The sequence below is a fragment of the Lacerta agilis genome, chromosome 4, assembly GCF_009819535.1.
Source record: "Lacerta agilis isolate rLacAgi1 chromosome 4, rLacAgi1.pri, whole genome shotgun sequence".
NCBI classification, from domain to species: Eukaryota; Metazoa; Chordata; class Lepidosauria; order Squamata; family Lacertidae; genus Lacerta; species Lacerta agilis.
The window spans coordinates 56,378,689-56,397,911 of record NC_046315.1 but is presented as its reverse complement, the minus strand read 5'-3'; the positions used below and the strand labels follow the sequence as shown (position 1 = coordinate 56,397,911).

The window sequence follows — 19,223 nt, the reverse complement described above, 5'->3', positions numbered from 1 at the left end:
CACCCTGATAACTGAATCCTGATCTACAGGTTAAAGTTCACATTATAGAAGATGCCAGCATGGTTAAAGAGCAGTGTAAACAAAGGTATAAAAAGGTAAGAAGGTTCCCCTATTCCAAAATGAAAGTCTTGTCCTAATAAGGTGGTGGGAATTAAAAACACACAAGTCATGGTAAAACAAATGTGCTGGGTAAAAGAAGCCAGCACAGCAATTGAGAAGCAAAATTCTAAGTGCATATAACAACTAACATTTATTAAAGTAATATATGGCTTTATAAGGCTTTGGGCTGTGTGTCCACCAGTATGCAGATGATACCCAGCTCTACCTCTCCTTCAAATCAGAACCGGTGAGGGCAGTGAAGGTCTTGTGTGAGTGTCTGGAGGTGGTTGGCGGGTGGATGGCAACTAACAGATTGAGGCTGAATCCTGGACAAGACAGAAGTACTGTTTTGGGGCGCACGGGGTGGGTGGGTGTGGGGGACTCCCTGGTCCTGAACAGGGTAACTGTGCCCCTGAAAGAACAGGTGCGTAGCCTGGGAGTCATTTTGGACTCACAGCTTCCTGTGGAGGCACAGGTCAATTCTGTGTCCAGGGCAGCTGTTTACCAGCTCCATCTGGTACGCAGGCTGAGACCCTACCTGCCTGCAGACTGTCTCACCACAGTTGTGCATGCTCTAGTTATCTCCTGCTTGGACTACTGCAATGCACTCTACGTGGTGACCCAGAAACTACAACTAATCCAGAATGCGGTAGCTAGACTGGTGACTGGGAGTGGACACCGGGACCATATAACACTGGTCCTAAGGGATCTTTACTGGCTCCCAGTACATTCCGAGCACAATTCAAAGTGTTGGTGCAGACCTTTAAAGCCCTAAACGGCCTCGGCCCAGTATACCTGAAGGAGCATCTCTGTCCCCATCGCTCAGCCCGGACACTGAAGTCCTCCTCTGAGGGTCTTCTGCTGGTTCCCTCACTGCAAGAAGCGAAGTTACAGGGAACCAGGCAGAGGGCCTTTTCAGTAATGGGGCCCTTGGTAGTGCTGCTCTCCCTATAGAACACCTTCCCTTCAGATGTCAATGAAATAAACAACTATCTGATTTTTAGAATACATCTGAAGGCAGCCCTGTTTAGAGAAGTTTTTAAGAATTGATGTTTTTATTATGTTTTTAGATATGTTGTAAGCCACCCAGAGTGGCTGGGGAAACCCAGCCAGATGGTATTATTATTATTATTATTATTATTATTATTATTATTATTATTATTAATTATCATCATCCAGACAAGTCTTCTTAAGGATTGGTAACTGATTAAATTATGAGTAGCAGAGGGTACAAATAAAGGAACAACTCCTTACAATTGAGAGAAATAAGCAGTGGGGTAGGATCAGACTTGAGACCTGTCCCCCACCCCAATAGACAATCTGAAATCCAGGACAAGTAACGAGGTAGCCAAGTGTATGGATAACATCCAAATCCTTCAGAATGGTGAAATCCCAAGTAGAGTATGCAGAACTCCAAGATGGGCAATTGGCCGACAAAATGGCCAACAGGATTCTTTCTAAGTGCAAAGTGATGCACACAGGGGCACAAAATCCTAACTTCGTATGATGGGAGCTGACCTAGCAGTGACCAACCAGTAAAGATCCAGGGATCATGGCAGACAAATAAATGTGGGGGGGTACCCAACTCAGTCAGTGTGCAGAAGTATTGAAAGAGGCAAAGTCAACCTGCCACTCTGGGTATTCGCTGCAGTTATATATGGACGATCAGGCAAGGAGGAACAGAGACAGGCTTGGAGGTCTTGGCCCCCTCCAGTACATCCCCTTTATCCTTTTTGCTGCCCTCCATGGAGTTGATGGGGAAAAGTCTAAAGCAGGGAACCCTCTTCCATGCAAGAAGGCTCCCTGCATGACTTAGAAACAGCAGGGTTCTGAGCTGTACATAAGAAGAAGAGTTTGGATTTGATATCCTGCTTTATCACTACCCAAAGGAGTCTCAAAGCAGCTAACAGTCTTCTTTCCCTTCCTCCTCCACAACAAACACTCTGTGAGGTGAGTGGGGCTGAGAGACTTCAAAGAAGTGTGACTAGCCCAAAGTCACCCAGCAGCTGCATGTGGAGGAGCGGAGACGTGAACCCGGTTCACCAGATTATGAGTCTACCGCTCTTAACCACTACACCACACTGGCTCTCAGTGAGCCTCCATGAGTAGATAGATGAGGCTCCCTGCTTCAGACTTTTGCCTTCAAGTTTGTGGAGGGCTGTGAATAGGGTGAGGTGACACACCAGCCTCTACATCATTGTTTACATGCAAGTGTGCAGAACAAACAGGGCTAGAAGTATAAGCCTCTCAGGTTATAAAGCCTTACAGCCTTTATGGATATTTGTGGTGTGGCCACCTTTGGACCACTGCATGCAATTCTATTGCCCCATCTAAATAAGGAAACTATAGAATTGGAAAAGGTACACAGAAGGGGGACAAATTCCTTACCAGGACAGAGACTTTTAAAGTTGTGAATAGTTTGAAGAGGGTGTATGCTTAAAAAGAAAAGTTTCTCCACTTCTCAAAATACTAGAGTTTAAGATTGCCCAATGAAATAAATCAGAAGTCACTTCAGACCTGACAAAAGTAAATACTGTACAAAAGTAAATTTATGGAACTCACTGTAACAGGATGTGGCGGTGCCACTAAATAGGATGGCTTTTAATGGGTTAAATAAATGCATATAGAGGATATCACAGCTCCTTCACATGATAGCTAAATTGAACCCCCATTTTCAAAGGCCAATGTACCAGAATATTTTCTGCTGCCAGCTGGAGACCTACTTTTCCACCCAGGCATTTGTGGGCATTAGTGCCAGTAAGACCCCTTCTATGCTATCATTTGTGCAGTGCTGCTTGTTGTGTTGATTTGTTATCTGCTTCCCTTTTTGTCTTATGGAATACTGCAATTTTTATATATTATTAATTGTATCTCACACTGGGTTTGTTTGTCAATGATGAGCAGGCCACATATATTAAAATATATATATTATCATTATTACATAAATACCAGAGTCTGGGGACAGCTGTGTTGCCTTCCTGCCCTGCTTGTAGATTTCCCAGAGGCATCAGTCTGGCTACTGTTGAAAGAGAATGCCGGACTAAACGCATCTCCCCCCACCCCCAGTCTGGTCCAGCACTGCACTTCTTAAGGTCTTATTATAGGCTGTGCATGCTATGATCTATATATACAGACATCAGAAATGAAACCAGCACAGCCCCAAATATAGTGCCCCATCAAAAAGGGCCATTACAAGCCCCCAGGAATCTGTCAATCCCTGTCAATAATCTGGGCTCCAAATCTCACTTTCTATGAATCTGGGCTTAATGTGGTTTAGATATCCCGGGTTGAATTTATGCAGGGAATTATTATAAGCTATCCTGTTTTTGTTTGTTTGTTTGTTTGTTTGTTTAATGCTTGGATAGTTTCAATCCATCCTAAATTTTTACTCTGAAGAAAGCCCCAAGGATTTTAATGGAAACTACTTCTAAGGAAGTGTGCATAGGATGGCGGATATGACCTACTTCCAAGCAAGCAAGTTTGCTTCTCTAAGCCTGCACCCCCTCCTGCATTTAATAACACCACTGAAGTCTTCTGAAAAGCCTAAGCAAGATTGTCTTCATCTAAGCCTACAATTCACTTCCTTGATGGAAAGCACAACCCTGCAGTGCAAAAATAGACAACATCCGCTTACTTCTCCCTCCCCCCACCACCAAAACAAGCACAAAGTAAATATAGCCTGAACTCTACCAATTCACTTTCCTTCACTTTTCAAGAGGCTCCCTTCCTAAGGGCAGCCACAACTGCAATTTTGTTCAGATGTGGGAAACTGATTTTATTCTTGATCACTAGAGCTGTACCCTTTGATGGAAACATTAAGTAGGCATGCTCTCCCTTCTTAAACAAACAAACAGCAGCAGAGTATTCTGTTCCTGAAGTCCGACAAGTATCCCAGTTTGTGCGTTTTTAGGAATCTGAAGTTGCAGTCCTTTGCACACTTCCTTAAAGAGAAGGCTTAACTGAGCAAAGTGGGCCTAGCTTCTGAGTAAAACAGGATCTTTCCCTGCTGCTGTAGCCCCCTGGACTGACTAATAGCAGAATGCTTTCAAGTTAAACAACAACAGCACACAAATGAAGGCACTGAGGTTTAAGACAACCAGCCCTCCAGACTTGGATGGAAGCCCCAGTTATTTTACTGGGCCTTCCTTCCAACTAATTTGTTTATGAGTTAGGTGTTAGAGGAGTGACTAGGTTTTTTGTTATGTTTTTGTTTGTCTCAATTTACAGTAGGCAGGCGTTTATGCTCAAGGATCCCGCCTAAAGCTAAAATTGCATATAGTCAAAACATATAGGGTGCAATGGTGGATGGGATTGCCAAAGTCTTTCTTTCCGGACACAGACACTCTTTGCACCCCCTTTTAAATTCCACACAGACACTCTTTGCACCCCCTTTTAATTTCCACACACCTACCCCAATTTTTTTGCTAATCTGGATGCGCACAAGTTAAATGTGCTTACCAGTAAATTGCAAGGTAACTGTAATAAGAAGCTAGTCCCATCGCCTTAATCAAAGCTTACTCCCAGAAAGATGTGCACGGGACTGTAGCTTTAGACACTAAGTAAAGCAGATCAAAGCTGCAATCCTATCCATATTTATTTGAACACACACACACCGCAATGAACAAGCTTGCATAGGATCCAACTGCACAGAGAACATTTGCGAAGAGAAGTGCCCCCAATATTAAATGGTCAACGCTGTTTCGTGGCTTCTTTTGCACGCGCGTTCCAGAGAGCGGCGGCAGGGCACTTTGGAAGGAAGTGGGGTGCTTCCCTTCCCCTCCCCCCGCCCGGCTCTCCTGCTGCTACTAAATTAAGGCGATACAAAGTGCACGGAATGCTTTCCTCTAAGGAGATGTGCCGCAGAGCGGAACAGTCACCCACCCCCTTTCCTAACGGTTCGCTGACTACACTCAACTCTCCGCACAGCCAGTTTCCAGGGAAGCGACTGCCGCCGGATTCTGTATTTTTCTCCTCTAATTGCCTTATGATCAAATTAAAACCTTGTCCTTGCCTTCTGGAAGAGAAGACTGACTTGCGATCCAATATATTCTTTTTTACTTAATAACGTATGAGAGGACACGGCCGAAATTCCATCAAGGATCGGAACTCTTCCAAGGGACTCGCGCGGGTTTCCACGGTGGGATCGCTCAGGATTCCCACTCTCGCTGTCTGGAGCAGAGCCGGATAACGTTCAAAGCGACCAAAGCCACCTACCTCTTCCTCCAAGTTTCACAGTTCTAAAAATAGACGCCTAGCTAGGAACCCAGGAGTTTAGCAGGTCTTTTACGTTTGTGCCTAGACATTAAATTTAGTTTAATTTAGCTTCCGGTGTTTAATTTTAGCCAGTCTTCCCCTTCCCCACCCCCTTCTCTCCCTCTCATGCAAATCAATATGGCAATTACCATCTAAAAGCTTGCCCAGCCCCAGGTCAATGTAAATTGATCATTGTCCGCCTCCTACAAAATAACACCGGGAGCCTGTGGTGCATAATGAGATTATACTGGAAAGTGTCTTGCAGATCACGAAATTATATTTCATGCAGCCAAAGGATCGTCTTCCACGCGGGCTTCCTCCTACCTGCCCTCCTCACAGCACCGCAGCGGATGAAATGGGCCAGGTGTGTGTGCATAATTTAAATGCAAGCGGAAGGGCCAGGAAATGAGCTGCTGCCGCAGCTATCACCGCTCTTCTGCCCTGGCTTTCTAATCTTTGACAGGTAACCACGAGGCAAGAACCGCGTGCATAGGTTTCTCAGTGATGAGGAATTTTAGTTTAGCCGTGTGTGTGTTTTCAGGAAGCCTAAGCTACAAAGTATTTTGGTTCCCTAGCAAATAAGGAAAACGAAGAGGCTTCAAGAGGACAAGCTGATTTTCTACGCGGTGTGGATGGGGGGGGGGGGGAATGCTTCTCGCTCCTTCGACTTGGTGGCCTCCTTGCTTTCTGCCCGAAAGTCAGCTCATCCATTAAGGAAGAGTCACCGCGCACGCCAGAGGAACCCTTGTGAAAAACATTCGTTAACTTTTGCCAGGAAAGCACGCCCCGGCTTCTTGCTTGAGATTCAGGGCCCGACAGTTGAACAGGGCCGAGGAAAAGGGAGGTCGCTTCAGCGTAATTCTCGTTTATCAGTCCGGCTTGGGGGAAAGGACACACAAGGATTAAACGCAGCCAGCGCTGCTCGCGGAAATGGGAACTCCCCCTGTCTGCAAACGAGGCCTCCGCTCCACGCTAAAGTCAGGGAGGGCTCTCGCGTTCTTCCTCCCTCCCACCCCACCTCCTTCGGATGTAGCACACACACACACACACGAGAACGACGTTAGTCTGGCTCTCTGGAAAGAATCTGCTTGATCTATTTAACTGACTAGAGCAACATTGCGCGGAGAGGAAGGAAGAGGAGGAACATACGCACTCACCCACCGCCTCCCCACCTTCTCTCTCCCACCCTCGCTACCACTAGCATTTATTTTTAACAAGCAAGCCCAGCAGGCGAAAGCACCGGAGGCTGCGGTGCCGATCGTGTTGCATGGCTGTTTGTGAGGCCTCCCTGGAAATGGAGGGCTGAACGCGAGATGGTGCGTTGCGCCGCGACGCCTGGTATGTAAACCAAGCAAGCAGCCGCTAAACAGAAGCCGGGACAAGCCTGCTGTACAGGATAGATAGATAGATAGGGAGGGGCCTGATCCAAGGGGGCTTCTAAAATGCTTCAGTTCATTTCTACATTCGGTTAACACCTTCCAACCCACAGCAAAAGCCAAACCATTTTTTAAAAAAATCACAGAGGGCTTATTTTAAGAAGGGGGGTTGTTTCCAGCCTAGTCCCCAACTCAGCTATAACTAAATGTCTTTGCACCAGCTGACCATTAAAGCCTTTATCAGTGACATAACTTCCGGTGGAGAGCTGGTGTTGTGTCAAACCTCAGCTCACCTAGTAGGAACTCACATACTACACATATGCCTTAAAAGCACATATGAAGAACCCACCCCCAAGTATCCTGGGAACTGTAGTTTACCCTCACAGAGCTACAATTCTCAGCAGTTTTAACAAACCACAGTTCCCAGGGTTCTTGAAGGTGCATGACTTAAATGTATGTTGTGTAGGCAGCCTAGGTGACCTTGGGCAAGCCAAACACAATACTAGCCTACATTACAGAGGTGTTATTAAGGAATACTGAGGATGTGCTTGAAGCACTCCTGATGGTTCAGAATGGCTGCGCAGGTTGCCTCTGATAAAATGCACATGACACATTAGGAACGAGGTCTTGCGATATATATAAGTTATTTTGGGTTCCTCATCCTCCCTCCAAGGAGCGAATAGCTAAATTACTATGCTGATATCACCTTCTCCTCATCACAGATAGTCGTATAGAGAGGCGGAAAGTGTCCGGTCAAGACTCAACTGGAGAGATGAATTTTCCAAATTTACACGGGACACTCCAGCCGCTAAACCAAATGTGTTTTGAAGCCGGGGGTCTTTTTACTGGCCACAACAGAAAACAGGCATTGGCTGGCCTTGTGAATGCGCCTTGCAGTTAGGCAAGCCATCCAAAAAAATACGCCCTGCATCATAGTGTCTGTGGGGAGCTCCCTTTTCAACCCTCTTGTTTACAGAACGCTGTAGGAAGCCTGTGGCGATTGCAACAGGGACTTTTAAATTAGAAGTGCAAACTGGCGGGATGAGGGGAGGGGGAGGAGAGAGATGTAGCAGGACTCTAAGCCCCATGCCCCGAGCCCCTAAACACCTACAGTAAAGCCAGAGATTGCTCGCTGCTCCTTCAGTATTTCTGCAGCTGCTACAGTTATTTAGAGCCAAGGGCATGCGAAGCGCTGTGGAAAACACTGAAATAAAGGGGGGGGGGGGCGGGAAATCCCATTAGAGGGAAAAGGCTAGGCTGGGAAAGGGGGAGCGAGATGCTTCCAAAGCAAGTACTTCGAAGCAGCGCCACGTTGGACTGCCCACAGCAGGTTAGCCCTTAGATCCTAAACAGGAGGAGGAGTGGGGAAGCCATCAGATTTCCAGGAGCGAAAACTTCCACAGGCACAACCCGAGGCCCTGAAATGGACGGGGCTTGCTTCCATCTACTATCTTTAGAATCCAGGCGCTAGCTACCCCACCGTTTACGACTCCCTGGAAAGGCTTCCTGTGCCTGCGATCCAGGAGGCGCTTAAATTACGTCTGTGCAGCGAGGCCTATTAACGTCGCAAAGGGAGCTTAACCGGCTTAAGCGCAAGGGTGTGGGAAATGCAGCCGCAGGGACTGAGGCTTGATTAGATGATCGGATTCTCAACCCCCCCCCCCACACCCGCTCCTTCCCATCCCTCGCTCGCTCGCTCTCCTAGGTGTATATATTTAGCTAGCAGACACCCAGAGGGGTTTAAAAAGACTCCGAGTTCCCTCCTCCCACAATCATGCAGCAAACACGTTCAAGAAGAACTGCTTGCAGGCAGCAGGGGAGCAACCGAGACTCTCATCTGCGTGGTTGATTACAGCCCTAAAACGGACGACGTGTAATTTCAGTTCTCGCTCCAGATCGTGGGCTTGATTTCCAGGGGCCCACTTATCCGAGGGAGGGAGGGAGCAAGCGGGGAGAGGGGAGGGGGGAGGGGGAGGGGGGAAGAGACGCTGTAGGCTTTATTTGTCCTCGTCCCTATTAGCTATGCAGCCAATCTATCATTTCCGGCGGTGCTTCCATCTAATTACCGATGTATTTAGATGTGACGTGCAAAGAACTGTCGAGCTGCCTGCTTGGCTCTGCGCGGACTCCTCGTCGGGAAGCTTTCCAGCGAGGGCTGGAGCGCTGCGAGCCAGGGCTCCAGACAAAGAGGGAAAGAACTGAGCCGCGTCGCGGGCAAATCCAACGCAAAGCAGCTTTCCTCCGGGGTGATAAAGGGCCAGCGAACCTCATTCGGGGGCCGCCGGTGCCTGTGGGAAGGGCGGGGGGGGGCTCCGAAGGCAGGCGCGCTTATATTCCGCAGAGAAGGGCTTTGCTCTTCCCCTCCCACCCACCAAGCCCTTCTCACAGAAAGGAGACCCCAAACAGAAGCGCGCACAGAGAGCCAGAGCCCCCGTTTGCACTCTGATTGCTTCTGTCAAGTCTAATGTGTCTCAAGGCAGCCGCAGGTTAAGTTTTGCCCCGGCTCTCCCCGCTTATATACTGAGCAAACACAGGTGAGGCTCGCCCAGCCCCGTCGTATGGAACAAAGTCAGTCCGTATCGGGCACTCAAAAAATAAACCACCCACAGCACCCACTCCCCATTTTTAAGAAAGGGAGAGCTGGATTCTGCTCCTAAGGTTGTTCGCCTGGAGGTCTTTGGCCGGAGTGGCTCCGAATTCTCCGCTCTGGCTTTGTCCTTGTGAGCTACCGTATCTCTCCCTTCCCCCCCCCCAAGCATGGAGAAGAGAGCGCTGAGTGGATCTCCTGCTCCAGCTCGACCCCCACCCCTTCTTCCTCCTCTTCCACCACCACGCCTGGCTCGCCTTGAGCTTCTCTGTGCTTGGCTGGCTCTGCCCCAACAGGACACGGGGTTAAGCGCGCTCAGCGGAGTTCCCAAACGAGGAAACTTCTGGGAACGGAAGAATCTGGCACTCGGCTAGAAAAGGAGGTTCCCGATGGTGGGAAACTGATCTTCACGGAGCATCGAGAGCAGCCCGAGGGATCGTGTCTCGGTCCCTCCCAACTTCCCCTCCCCCTGAGACAGAAGATCTATGCAACTGCCAGCCTCAGCCCTTCACGCAGAAAAATCTACCTCGGTTTCTGACTCCTGAAGGGTTAACACACACATCCACACGCACCGAATCTCGCGGTGACCTTTTCCTTTGCGACTCCCCCACTCTCCCTTTCAGGCTCCGGTTCTTCCGCTCGCAGGGAGCTTGGACGGCTGTCTAGACCGATCTATCACAGGCGAGCGAAACAATACCGGTGTATGGGGGGGGGGAGAAAAGCCGCCTTCCCTTTTCTGTCCTCTTCCTCCAGCACCGCACCTCACCTTCGAGATGAAATGGGGTAGTAAAGAACCATCATCCGCAGTACCAACAGCTGGTGGGTATGCAGAGACCCCTGAAACATCCCACCCTCGTGGCTGACAAACGGGGTTTTGTCTGTCCCTGTTTAGCGCACGCTAAATGCCCGCGGCACGTTTGCCCTGGGCCCCCTCGGAGAAAGTGTGGGGAAAGAGGGGGAGAGGCGAGATTCCAGGCCTTCCAGAGAGTGGAGAACTTAATCATTGCGACGGAAGGGCTGGTTCCCAGATTCCACTCTTCTTTGCTTGTCCAAAAACTCATTGACTCTATCTGACCCCATCTCGAAAACGAAGCAGTTTCCGGCTTTGTAGATGGAAAGGCCGATTCTGCAAAGAGCTGGAAAATAGCTAATGGGATGTGCGACTCATTGATCCAGAGGATACTTCCTAATTAACTCCCAGTCACCAATTCAAAGATCTCTTCTACTGTGGCAAACCTTGCGGGATGGAGGGCCGGGAGGAAATTCCAAGTCCTGCTTTTTACGGTCCGCCGAAAAGCCATTAAGGTTGTCTTGTTCGCAAAAAGACAAAACCCACCAGCTGCCACTTAAAACACCTACATAACATCCCCACAAGGCCGGTAAAGAGGAAACAAACAAACAAACAAAGACAAAACCTTAATTGAGCCCAGTCCTCCTGGCCTGCTGTACTCCAGAGCAGTCCCACTGGCCTCAATTAAGGGAGCACAAGGCAAGGGACCGGAGCTTTTATATCCACCAGGCCCTATCGCGAGGGCACCAGCGCCAACATTGCCTAGACGGAACACTGTGTGTGTGTGCGTAAGAGAGAAAGAGAGCGCAAAGCTAGAAGCAGCCGCCTCCAGGAGCGAGACTCCCAAGATTAACAGCATGCAAATGTGGCTTGGGGGGGGGGGAGTGGAAGCCGATCCAATTCGGCAATGCTGAATGTAGACACCACCCCCACTCCCCGGGGACAACTTAGTTTGGCCTCGGGGCTCTGTCTCCAAGGTCCCAGGGCGATCTTACAAGGGCTCTTCGCTTCACTCCCTTTTACAATGCGGGAGGGGAGAAGTCTCCCTCTCCTTATCTCTGCTGGCAGATAGTCTTCGTGGGGCCCGTCTAAGGAGCCCTTTGGCCTAGGCCTCATGGAAAAGTTTACAAAAGCTTGACAGATCCAGCCCGCGCCACCAGAACGAGCGCAGACCGCCCTTTTGCCGCGGGAGGCAAACGCGAAGCTGTGGGGGTTCCACCGAGCAGATGGATAGCCAAGGAGGGAGTTGCTCGGGAGAATTAAATACGGAACAAGCTCCGAGGCGATTGCCATTAAAACACCAGCACGTATTTCCCTCGCAGCTTCTGATTCAAGGGGTTTTGGGGTTTTCCGATCTACGCTTCCCTCCACTCTCTCTCCTCCCTCCCCCCCCCTTCCTTCCACCCACATACCTCGCTTTTCTGAATCCGAGACGCAGCCGGCGAGGCAGAAACGAAAGGCGAACGCTTCGCAAAGCTAGAGATCGCCCCCGGACTCGCTTCGCAACAAACAAGCTACGTGCTTCAGATGCCTAGCGCAAGCAACCCCGGAGCTGGCTAGGGTTTTCCAGACAACAGCCTCTTTGCCTGTCCCTCCGTCATCCGCTCCTCGGAGGCAAGTTCTCAACCTCCCCGGAGCCTGAAAGGAAAGGTGCAAAGGACGCCCGAAATTCCTAACGGCGGCGCTGGACCTCTTCCCACCCCCACCCCAGACTAGCAACACAAAGTCTTTGAACAGGAACCACCAGCTCTAGAACATCGCCTCTAGGCCGCTCCGAACCTTCCCGTTAATTCCCTACCCCCACACCCGCCCAACCGACTCCGACACCCCCCCCAAAAGTGGCCTCGAAAACAACCGAGAAGAAAATCTCCCACAGCCTCCGCAGTCTCTTTCCAAGAGCTTTTAGAAAAGCAACAAATACGCCCCACACACGCACCGAAAGAGAGAGCCTCCTTTTACCTCAATCACGTTGGCTGTCTCTCCCCGGTACTCATCTTTGAACTTCGCTGCCGGTGGGCCAAAAGGCGAGCCAAGCAGCTCTCCAAAAACGCTCCTTTCCCCTCCACCCACTCTCCCCTTTCCCCCTGGGAGCCCAGAAGTGGCGGCTGCCAGAGGTGGGGCTTTTATAGCCCTTTCCAAATCCGAAAGATAAAAGAGGAGCGAGACGCCGGGAAGCCTCTTCTCTCTATCCCCCTCCGCCCGCCACCTCCTTCCTGCTGGAGCAGACAGAGCGCAACCGGCAGCTTCCCCTTTCCTCGTCGCTCGCTTGCTCCCCCCACCCCCACCTCGCGCCTCTCTTCACAACCCTGCAAACTTCAACAAACCCGCGCAACACACCCGCCCCTCGGAGCACTTCCCCCCCCCCCCGATGCCTCCGCATCCCGCCTCTCCCCGGCCAAGGCACATTCAGGCGGTGACCGCTGTGCTCGCGAACATCTCCCTCGCCTCCACGCCGCCCTCCTCCTCGGATCCCAGATCGTTTCAGGTTGAGAGACGTTCTGGCAACGATCCCAACCGAGGAGAGGCAGGCTGGGACCCACGCGCGCGCTCTCTCTCCCACACACACACACACACACACACAGGCGCACCCCAGCCAGGTCTGGGGGGGGGTGTTTAGGAAAAAGATCGCCTCGTCAAGGTCCCCCCTCCCCACATACGGGAGAAGTATACCAAGACTCAAGCGTACCGCATGCGATCGTCGTCCTTTTCGGTACTTGGCCGTCGCGGCGTTTCCGCAGATAGAGAGAAAGAGAGACGAGAGAGAGAGAGAGAGAGAGAGAGAGAGAGAGGAGTTCAAAGGGGAGATCGCTGACCTTAGCCTCGGCTCCGGAGATGCGCCGCGGAGTCGCTCCGGCGTCGCTTGTAGCGCCGCGTCCTCTCCAAAGCGAGCCACTCTCAGTCTGGGTGGGCGAGAAAAGTTTGCCAACCTCCGAGCCCAAGGGGGGGGGGAGAGACCCGGGCTGCCCCCACGCCGGACGATCCGGCCACCGGCGGACCTCGGCAGGGCAGGTGGGGCTGCGCGGGTTGGAAGTGGGGGGGGGGGGAGCGAGACCTACAGTCACCCCGCTTGGCTATCGCTTGGGCTCAGCACCCAGCCAGCAGCAGGCTCCCGACGGCTGCCCGACGGCTCGGTTCTGGCAGCGCCATGTTGCTGGTGTGGCTGCTCCGGGCTGTGCTCGACGGCTCCTGGCGACGGCGCCTACATGCTCTTTCTTCCCTGGCGAGAGCCCCGCGTCCTGGTGGCGTCGTCGTCGTCGTGTGCGTGTGTGTGGCTGGGCTGGCTCTGGGGATTTAATCCGCCGGGAAAGCCGCTCTTCCTCACCTTGCCGCTGGGAGAGCAGGCTCCGTCTGCTGCACGCTACCCCCCTTCGCCGCCTCCTTCTCCACCGCCTCCTCCTTCCCTTCCCCGCCCTCTCCTCTTTCCCCTCCCCTCCCCCCGGCGGGCTCAGCACTCAGGGAGCCGCCGCCAGTAGAGGCAGCGGCGGCGGCGGCAGCAGCAGCAGCACAGCCACCTCCACTACGCTCTCCCAAGCAGCAGCGAGGCTTCTCTTTCCCCCGCGCTCTCCCGGAGCTGCCTCTTTCCTTTCCTTTCCTTTCTTTCCTTTCTCCAAGGCTTTTCGCTTTCTCTCCTTAATTGATTCCCCCTCCACTCCGCGGCGTTTCCTGGCTGCTTCCCCCCCCCCCCCCTTCCCCTCTCTCTCCTCCTCGCTCGGCTTGCCTTGCCCTGCCCTGCCTGAGGGCGCCCTAAGGAGACTCCGCTCTCCTTTTTGACCAGGCGAGGTGGAAAAAAGGGGAAAAGTCTCTTCCCGCCCCCTCGCCAGACTCCCTGCTCGGCTCGGCTCGCTACCCAGAAGGCCAGTGGAGAGAGAGCCGCAATTACCATAAAGCTCCTCTCCCTCCGCTTCGCCAAGCTGTCAAAGCCCCGGCAGCAGCGGCAACGGCAGCAGCAGGCGCAGCCAGACCCCCGCCAGCCAGGCCGCCCGGCTTCGTCTCCTTTTTTTCGCCCGCGGCAGAAGGCTTCGCTCTCCCCCTTCCGCGACCTCGCCGCCAAGCCGAGGGAGCGCGGGCTTTTCTCCACCTCAAGATCTGCTCCCCCCCACTCTTCTCGCAAGAGCACCTTCCCGTGTGTCGCGTGTGTGTTGTTCGCGACCCCTTTTCTCCCTTTTCCTCAGCCCTTTATTAAGAGTCTTTTCAAACAGGGGGTGAGAGAGAAGGAGAAGCCCTCCACCTCGTGAACGGCATCCTCATAACCTTGTATGAGGCGGAAGGATGACGGCGCTGCCTATTCATTCCCCCTCCCCTCACGCGCCTTATACATATATATTTCCTCAGGTGTGGGAAACCATGCTCTTCCTCCTTCTCCCCACGTTCATCTGCCTCTCTTTGCATTTCCCTGAGAACCCCAAATGGGCTGTTTCTTTGTTCCCCTCCCCCTCCCTCCCCTCCCCCCCACCCGCGCGCGTTCCATTGTCGCGCACAGCCTGCCCAAAGTGGAACGTCTTCTCTCTCTCTCTCTCTCTCTCTCTCTCTCTCTCTCTCTCTCTCCTGGCCACCACTCTTGGGGGGGGGGATGCCTCTCCAGCCCTCTTTTCTTTCCTTTTTTTTTTTTTAGATAACTGTGTGATGTCCCGCTTTCATCCCAACCTGTATTTAAAGACTCCCTCCAAACGAGCAATTTCCCTTTATCTTTCCTTTCCAGAAGCACGCAAGCCACCGTTCCCCTCCAATGTACCCCCCCTGCACTCACAGCTCTTCAACATCCTTCATTTTACCACTAGTCGCTGTTTCCATACTCCGACTGGGGCTTTCTTTCTTGCCCCTTTGCCGTCGAGCCTTTCTGTTGTTTCTGGGTGAGGAGAACCATTCGTTTCTCAAGACGCTACTTTCCGGAGTGCCCCCAAAACCGATTCCCTTCCCTTGGTGTCTAAACAAGGTACCGCGTGGTTCCCACCTCTGAAACTCCCAAACACGTTTTTTGTCACAGTGTGTGAATTGCTTGGGAAGGTGGGACGAGAGGGGTCCCCCCCCCACTCCTTCGCTGTAATTCTAGTACCGGCTGGAGATTTCTCTGCCGGCCTTTTGATCTCTCGCTCGCCGGGATGGTCGTTATCTTGCGTATCTACTTACTTTGGTAGCGCTGACTCGGCAGGTCAGCTAGTAAATGTCGGGTTCAGGACGCCCATCTTGACTGATCCTCGCTTGTTCGGTTCTCCCTCGCACAGCGCGTGATTCTTTATGGCTTTCCTAGCGATTGCTGGAATTAACAGCAAGGCGCCGGCTACAAGATTTAACCCTATAGACTTCGGGAAGTGGTGGTGTGTATTGGGGGGGGGGGGGGGCGCCCGCGCTCATTCAGGGACACGTCTTTAACCAGGATGGCGTGTGCAGCATCAGGGGGATCACTGACTCCCACTGCAGTCCTCCTCTCTGCACGTTTACTTTGTAGTAAGCCTCACTGAACACAGTAGATCTTGCTTCTGAGGAAACGTGCCACAGGATTGCGCTATAGAGGTATCGGATTCCTACTCGTGAGAGAGCAGCTTCCACTGGTAATCTGACAGGGCTGCAACCCTAAACATGCTGGTCAGGAAAGTTTGGGGTCCTGGAATTATCTGATTCGGGTTAGACGTGCCTATGTTTTTAGCTATAAGAGAAGGGCGTGGGGGGAGGGGAGCACAAACCAGCCGAGTGGAAATGAATGGAATTTTATTGTCACTGGCTACAGAGGTGATTATACCAAGCCCTCGCTCTTAATTTTCGCTGCAGCGTCCTTAAAACACTCTTACGTTGCCTGAATAAACTGTTTATACCTAGGTAAGTATGCTAGGAGCTGCGACATCCCGAGCGATTAGCTATTTCAACGCCGTCGAGCGCGCCAGCCTGTTCATCGCGAAGTCCAGGAATCTGTGGGAAAGAAGGGAAAATGTTTAAACCCGGTCCCTAGCAACATTTGCCTTGGTTAAAAAAGTTGCTTACTCAGTATGCAGTTTCCTTCTTTAATTATGCGAATCTCTTACGTTTTAATGGAAAGCAGGAGATTCTTAAAAGTAGAGTCTGCTAGAAGGATTTGGAAACCTAAACCCCAAGTTCTTATCTCATGAATAATCGCTTGATTGTTTTGATACCTATTTCTAGCCAGAAAGCTAATATTCTGTTGGATTTTATTTTTAGCTTGCATCTATACAAGAGAGAGAAAAAACCCGAGGGAGGGGTGGAAAGCCTCCTCTTCGCTTTCAAAGCAGAAGTGAAAGATATCTACCGTTTGTAACCCGAAACGCTGGGCACACAAGCTTTTCAGCTTCTTAAAACCAGCTGATAGAAATGGCAAAAAGGCATCGCTTTCCCAAGCTGGAGGGTAAATACTCTTAAGGGGGAGGGGAGGGAATGGGAGAGTAAAGAAACAAGTTGCGAATGAAGTAAGTGTGTGCATTACAAACGCGTCGAGAAGGTTTTCCTCCAGAGGTGCTTGGAAGTGGAGTTTAAAATCCGATATGGGGGGGGGGGAGGGGTTGCATATTGTTCCCAGTTTATGAGCTTTGCATCTGAAAACCATCCTACACGTTTTTTCATTCTCCGGCAACGAGTGCAAGGACACCTGGCCCATTACATTGTAAAGCTATTTTTTATAAAGACGTTTTAGGGCTAGACATTAAAAGTTATTAGACTGAGCACACGTGAGGTACAGACATGCAGCTGGATGGCGGTGGGGGTGGAAGGCCTCTGTTAAGATACATATGCATTTCCCCGTATCCAGAAATAAAAATAGGGAAAACTGGGAGAAGGAAGTCCTTGTCGAAATGTCCTGCTTTTATTTCACTTCTTTTTCTGGACAAGCAAGTGTAGATGTTTGCTTGCAAAGTGGGTTGACTCTGTATTTAAAACTGTTTTAAAATCATATCCGTTTAATTTTCTGAGGAACCTTTGAATATGGTCACGACAGTACGTGCGGCGGTTGCAGCCGCCCAAAACACAATTCTGAGTCTCTGAGTGTGTATGGTCGAGCCTTCAGAAAAAGAAAGAACAAATTCTTTTAAAATAAAATAAAAAATACAGTGGAAATACTGAACCTGCCTACCGAGCAACACAACTGAGTCGAAGTCTTCGGATTGTTAAGACTGGTTCCATTAACGCCGTTGTTTAACCAGTTTATGATGGACCGAGCTGCCTAGACGTTCCGCGTCTCAAGGACCCGGAACATTTGCTCGCTCAGGGTCTTTCCAAGCAAGTTCTTAGCGATCACAGGGGTTGTTTGTGTTTTCAGATTTTATTTTACGCTCCTTGAGTGCCTGTCTTCCCCACCCCCACACGGTGAGGATCCCCAGAGGTTGCAAACCCAACGCCTCCCGAGTTCCCCAGGCATTGTGTGTGGGGGGGGGCGTCGTCGTCTCGGCCGCTAAGTCTACCCCCTGCCCCGCGTTCACCCCGCCTGTGTTTTGCTAAGCAGAATCGCCGAGGGAGCCTTCGCCGAAGGAACTAAGGCCGCAAATCGCCAGGCCTCTTTCCCTCCCTTCCTCCCTCGCCTCCTCGGGGAGCTGACCCGCAGGTCAGGCCGTTGTGCGTTGCGCTGGGATGGGGGAGAGAAGAGGAGCATTTGAGAGCGAGCCGAGCCAGCGAGCCGTAGAACCATGTGGTATCGAAAGCATGATCGGAGAGGGAAATCCACGCCAAAAAAAACAGCCGCTGCGGGCACGCCGAGCGTTTAGAGACCTCCTGAAGGCAGCGCTGCTGTGGAGGACGGGCCAGAAGCGCCTCTCTGCGAAGCTGGGAGGCGAGGGGAACCGCGTAGCTGCAGCCTTTCGCCTCGCTCTTGCTGTTTGGCGCGACAATGGATTCACACGGCACCGACCCTTATTTTCGGAACTCCACGTGGCTCCCCGCTGGCCCCTTTTCCAGGCAGCGCTGCCTCCCGAAGCAGCAGGCCGGTCTCTTGGCGAGGCACGTAATCAATCACCGGAGCCGCGCCGCGCTGGAGGCCCCGGGCCTGATCAACCTCGGCCCGTGACTCAGTCCTTTTCTCCTTCCTAAGGGTGTCGCCAGGATTAAATTCATTAGCGGTCTGCTCGGCTACGGCGGCGCGTAGCGCCGAGGAAAAAGCCTATAAATAACCCGGCGCTCTCCCGAGCTCTGAATGGCCCTGCTTGAGTGTGCGTTAAATCAAGCCGCTGCCGCCGCTTCCTGGGAGCCTGCTTTAATGGGGGTGTAGAAATCTGAATAACAAAACAAGGCCACCTTGGCTTGGCCTTAGACAGAGGCTCTGACCACTCTTGCACGCCTGATTTCACCATCAGGAAAACAAAAGACATTGAAATTAAGATTTCCCCCCTCCCCCCACTTAACCACACACACACACACACCTGGCGCGGCAGCAGAAGGGGGCCGGGGCTGGAAGTCCGTGCTGTTTTTCTGGGCCAATGGGTGGCGGAGCAATGCGTGGCTTTCTGCTGGCCCCAAAGTGCTCAAAATGTGTGCTCGCAGGCGAAAAACCTCTCCGGCTGCCGCTGCCAAGTTTCTAACAGGGATTGTGTTCCGTCCTGGAAAGTCACACACTTGGGCTGCAATCCTAAACAAACGGACTGGGGAGCAAGTTCCACTGAAATCAATGGGGCTTTACTTCTGCGTAAACATAAATAGGCGTGCGGGGACGACCATGTTTTCAACTCTCAGTGGTTGCAGTTCGAGTGGAAACGTCGGCCGGCGTTGGCCCTGGCGCACACAGAGCGCCGGTGCGCGCTCGGCAGACAGGAAAGAACATGTTTCAGATTTTGTGAGGCATGTGACACAGATGCAGCGCACCGGCAACTGAGAGAGAAGCCACAAGGCCTCGACTTCTAACTCTGAAACGTTAAAAAAGGAAGCATCTATGAAAGGCAGAGGAGTCACAGATAAAGTTCTGCCTTCTCTAGCTTAGTATGCATTTAAAACACTCTCGACGCTAAAAGTATACAATTGCCAGTATTCTTTTTTATTCTTCTTTTATGAGGCCTAAAAAAGAGCCGGATCCGTTCATTCAAGCTAACGTCTTCTCTCTGGTCCAGCACCACAACCAGAGAGACTCTGCTGGAGCGAACCAAGGCTCCAACATTGGATAGCTGAGGAACAACTGTTGTTCCACCTAAGC

General features: G+C 51.6%; 1 protein-coding gene and 1 long non-coding RNA gene across 9 annotated transcripts in view; both read right to left on the bottom strand.

The window, feature by feature from the left end:
• Positions 1–15,318, bottom strand: part of BCOR (BCL6 corepressor) — a 96,834-nt gene extending 81,516 nt beyond the window's left edge. For 3 of the 7 annotated variants that reach the window (XM_033147166.1, XM_033147173.1, XM_033147175.1), the window contains exon 1: positions 12,919–13,123. The gene's annotated coding sequence lies outside the window, so the exon portion shown is untranslated. Of the gene's footprint in view, positions 1–12,064; positions 12,323–12,918; positions 13,125–15,232 lie in introns of those variants that run through there. The other 4 variants (XM_033147172.1, XM_033147174.1, XM_033147170.1 and 1 more) reach the window with 3 other exon arrangements.
• A 476-nt stretch (positions 15,319–15,794) lies between these two features.
• The window catches only part of LOC117045779, a 57,267-nt gene continuing 53,838 nt past the window's right edge, over positions 15,795–19,223 (bottom strand). Inside the window, exons 2-3 of one of the 2 annotated variants that reach the window (XR_004426464.1) lie at positions 18,460–18,939; positions 15,795–16,009 (exon numbers count right to left, since the gene is read on the bottom strand). This is a non-coding gene — a long non-coding RNA (uncharacterized LOC117045779). The remainder of the gene's footprint in view (positions 16,010–18,459; positions 18,940–19,223) is intronic. The other variant, XR_004426465.1, reaches the window with a different exon arrangement.